The sequence below is a fragment of the Hylobates moloch genome, unplaced genomic scaffold, assembly GCF_009828535.3.
Source record: "Hylobates moloch isolate HMO894 unplaced genomic scaffold, HMol_V3 SCAFFOLD_10, whole genome shotgun sequence".
In the NCBI taxonomy this organism is placed as follows: domain Eukaryota; kingdom Metazoa; phylum Chordata; class Mammalia; order Primates; family Hylobatidae; genus Hylobates; species Hylobates moloch.
In genome coordinates this window covers 80172945-80177896 of record NW_026652285.1, presented here as the reverse complement: position 1 = coordinate 80177896, position 4952 = coordinate 80172945, and the positions used below count along the sequence as shown (strand labels likewise).

The 4952-nt window shown below is 40.3% G+C and overlaps 1 pseudogene; it reads right to left on the bottom strand.

Annotated features, from left to right (window-relative positions):
- Nucleotides 1–4231: 4231 nt before the first annotated feature.
- Nucleotides 4232–4700, bottom strand: LOC116475450 (large ribosomal subunit protein eL31-like; annotated as a pseudogene).
- Between the last annotated feature and the right edge of the window lie 252 nt (nucleotides 4701–4952).

Here is a 4952-nt window from a genome sequence, read left to right as displayed (position 1 = left end):
TAAGGCTCTGCCTCTCAGTGGTCAATTTCATGGCACCATGGACCACCCCATCAAAGACCCTGGCACTCCTCAGGTGCTGTGTGAGTTCCTGGCACTGGTGGGACCTGCCACAGCATGCTCCCCCACCCTAGGCTCTAGGATGATAACCTTCACTTACCTTGCAATCTCAGTAGAAGGCAGGGTTCGTGTGTGCACATGTAGGGCCAGTTCTGCCTCCTTCTCCACTTCATAGGCCAGCTTCCCTCAATATCTCAATACATTCTTCAAACAAAGACCTAAGAGTGGGAGTAGATAAGGGCGATTTTTTTAGATGTCTTCTCTTTTCAGGGCTGCAACACAAAAGCCTCTAATAATGCCCTCAGGGAAAAAGAACATATATTCCATACACATTTTTCCAACCTTCTATCATATAGAAAACACTAATTAGTATTCCAATAAGTTGTCTGCCAAAAAGGAGGAGGAGAACGAATATATGTAAAGTGTCTAGTATCATATGGCATACCATAAACACTTAACTACTGTATTATTGGTTGTATAACTACTGTATTATTGTAGTTTTCTTGGTTGTATAACTACTGTATTATTGTATAACTGCTGTATTACTGTATAACTACTGTATAACTACTGTATTATTGTAGTTTGTATAACTACTGTATTATTTTAGTTTTATTTTACTGAGACTGCCCTCAGTAAACTGAAGTTGTATAACTACTGTGTAACTACTGTATTATTGTAGTTTTATTTTACTGACACTGCCCTGTGATGCTTTAGTACTTCCTTTCAATGCTTTGCCAAAATAGGGCAGGACCTTAAAATGAGAAACTGTGATATAAGCACTTTGTCACATCAACAATTATCAGGTTCTCTCAAATAAGTAAAAATTAGATCCTGAAGCCTCATCTAGACCTTTCCTTGTTTACCTACTTTTTAAATGTAGTTTGGCTTGGTCCAAGAAAGGGAATTTGTCATATATTGATGTGGGGCGATATCATTTGTGTAAGTATCATAAATGTAATGGCAGCAGTTCCAAACCAGAAGTATCTTAAAAGAATAATGCACTATGACTAAGCAGGATTCATTCCAGAAATGCAAGGATGGTTCAATACTGAAAATGTTGATAACTGCATTACATCATTTCATTAAGTGATTAACAGAGCAAAAAACAGGTAACAACAAATTTACTATACCATCTGGATTCAACTAGAAATAGTAGAGAGAGAAGGAATAGAGCAATAGTTTTGACATGGTAAAGAATGTCTGAAGTCAATTTCGAACAAACACCAGGTTCATCACCACTAAATTCAAGAACAAGATACAGATGTCCACTATCACCTATTATTATTTAACATTATTTAGGATGTTGAAGTCAGTAAAATAAAGTAAAAAGCAATATAACTATCCAAAAAGGGAGATTTAAAAATTATTAATCATTATTTTGTTTCTTAACCCTGAAAAAAAACAAACTAAAATCTTCCTTGAGTTTAGAATAGCTAATGATTACAAATAAATACGTACAAATCAATGTATTCTCTATAAAACTACAGTATCTAATGGAAATGTTAATAGAAAAAAGAGTACATTTAGTGTATAAATCAAATGATGTAACATCTAAAAATAAATATATTAAAAAAACTTAAAATTTGTACAGACCTATATGTAAAAACTATAACTGTATAACTCTTAGAAGATAGGAGTAAATTATTTTTATGACCTTTGGTTAAGCAAATCTTTATCTGGGACAGCAAAAAAAAAAAAAAAAAAACAAAAACGAATAAATTGAATGCCAGACCACAGAACTGGATAAAATGTGGTGGCAAGAGATAACCCTTCTAAATGTGAGGGCAAAGTTGGGACATTAGTAGATCCAGAATTTGAGAAGATCACTCTGGCTTCCATGTTGGAAGTTGTATTGGAGCTGGGAGCTTTTAACAGGGGGAAAAGCTGGGAGTACAAGATTAGTTTATGGCTGATGACAGGTAGAGCCAAACAAGAACAGAGATGGGCTTGGTAGAGCCTCATACTTTAGAGAAATAAAGGAGAATACACCTGTCAATAGAGCCATGGTTTGGGCAACTAGGCCATTATGGGAACATGCCAAAAACAGAGGAGTGGTGGACTACAATGGAAATTCGATGAGTATTCCCAACACCCTCTTTAAGTAAAAGGTTCACCCTGAAGTCCTTCTTCTCTGATCTTTGCCGAAATAATTAGACAAGATTTACATTAAAAATTTCTTTATAAACCAGAAGGGCTATTGGACAGTGTGATTCTGTAGAACAATGCCCTTTGGACATACAAGGCCCAGCTCTGACACTCACAAACATCATGGGTGTGTGCGAGTTACTTAACAAACCTGAGCATTAGTTTCCATTTCACTAAAATAGAGATAGTAATCTCTCCCATGTAGGACTACAGTGTACATGGGAAGGGCCTGGCTCAGACCATGCAGCCAATAAATGCAGATTCTCCTCTTTTTCTCTCTTCAGTGATGAATCCCAGCCTTCAACCCACTAATGGTTCTCCCTGCGAGTTTCTCCACGTGCTCTCTACAGTTGAAATTTGCTGCTTTGTGCTTATTTTTCTTAGGCAATATATAAAGAAACCATCATGGCTTTTCCCAATCTATTACTTTATAACTCCATAACCTTCATCTGTGCCTTTTCTCTGATATTTCATCTTATTTAATTATATATTTAGCAAACCTAATCCTGCTTCCCAATGATACTTGCACGAGCTCAGAGGCATTGCTAAAATAAGACCCCCCTGCTACCAGCAGTGCCAGTCAGTAGGTGACACTACTGACTACTTTCCTCTCCTCTTGAAGTGGCTTCAATGATGGATCACATGCTCAGTGCTCAGGACTCAGCTCCACTTTCAGAGTCTGCCCATCCATCACTGTCTGTCCCCCAAGGATGAGCAGGAGATGACCAAGGGTGGCTTCCTACCTGATGCCAGCTAGTGTTGTGAACGGACCTCTTAGTTTGAGAAGGAACCAGGTTGGGCACAGAATGATTTTTGGCAGACAACGAGGAGGATGAGTCAAGGCAGAAAGCAGAACTGAGCCATGGTGAACTTTAGTCACCAGAATGGCATTTGCCATTCAACAAACATTTATCAAGCTCTGCTGTGGACTGCTAATTTCTCACATGTCATCTCACCGACTTCTCAGTTACCCCATGAACAGGTATTAGCCCCTTGTTTTACAGATAAGGAAGCAGACACAGACATGTTAGGTAACCTTCTGTTAGGCCTCAGCTCATAATTGCTAAATTATCCTTCAGATAAGGAGTTGTTTCTTTCAAGTCCCAGATACTCTGCATCAACATGAAGTGTGTTTGCCCTGGAAGCGTGTTCATGAATCCTGTCTATGATTACCTGAGGTCTCAGGTTGAAGAGGGTAAGATTTCAAATCCTAGAGTTATACTTTTCTTAGGACAATGTGTCCACCTTCCCCCACCCCAAAACACACATTCCCCAGCTCTACATGTTTATTCCTAAATTCTGCAGTGATTTACTGAACACCTCCCATGTGCCTGGCATCATGCTTAGTTCCAGTAATAGAGGAGACCAAAGACTGGGACAGGGTCTTTGCCAACACAATAGCTTCGAGTCAAGCAAAGAATATATCTAAGCCGTGTCTGTACCAAAAGTGAGACTGCAGCTGTCAGCTCCTGCTTTCCCCAGGCCAAATCTCCAGCAACCCACAAGGCCTTCAGCTTAAAAGTCCAGCCCTACCCTGCCTTACCTGAATCAATGCAGCAGTGTGGTACATAATTTAGAAGCATAGTCCAATACCAACTCTTCTCTGAGAGCAGTCATGTAGCTGGTCACTGCTACTGTGTCTGTTGTCTGGTGAGTCAGCTCTCTGCCCCTGGGCTACTACAGAACTCCCCCATCTAGGACAAGATGTACTCATTGATACCCCAGCCTCCCTCTCACTCCTGACACAAGTCTCATTTCCTGCTTTGACAAGTGTCTGGTCTGACACCTTAGGTTTCTTGGCTGGGGTCTTCAGGACCTATGTCTTTCAAATCACCTTCTCCCAGAGGGCCCATTCTCAGCCCTATGCCCTTCTGTTAATAAATGAAGCTGTTTTGTAAACCAGACAAGACCAGAATCAACCACGCAGACTGAAGGAATGAAGACATGTGGCCCATGGCTCTCCTCTTCAGAGCAGCTTTTTTTGTTTTTTTGGCAATTTTAGAACTTGGATATATTTGACAATCAGTGGTTAGTTCTCATCCATGTTGACTGTCTGTAGATTTTTGAAAGTGGTAGCAGGTACATAGGCAACCAAAGTATACAACTTAATGAGGATCTTCATCCTCATTTCGTTTTCTGGACAACTGCACATAGATACTGTACAGGACATTCCTTATTCCTTTGGCCCAGACAGGTCTGTTGAACCTAGTATCAATGCACACATCTGGAGTTCCCATCTCGTTCATGGCAAATTTCCAGATCTCTCTGAATGCCCGAGGGGGATGCTTCTTGAAGCCCACTCCATGGATGCGCTTGTGAATGATGTTGGTGTATTCTCCGGTCACTACTTTATTGATGGCAGAAGGGCTCTTTTTCTTCTCACCACGCTTCTTTGCGGGAGCCACTCTTCCAGGCCCAAGTTGGAAAGTGAGATCTTTGTAAGTATATAATGTAATATCGTGTACTTCTATAGGGCAGATTCTCAAGCCAGGGCACATACTTGGTTGATGCCCCTTACTCTATGTCTAGATGCTAGCTAGAGAGCGAACATTGCTCCAACCAGTTGTCACTGGGAAGACCATGGGAAAATCACTCTACTGCTCTGTGGACCAGTTTCACCCTGAATGAAAAAGGAGAAAATTGGGGCTGAAAGGCAGTAATAACTGAAAAATGGCATTGGACACTCTAAAGATTGTACACAGGCAATGCTTGAGTCTATACACAATTTTTGTTTTTCTGTAAAGGAACAG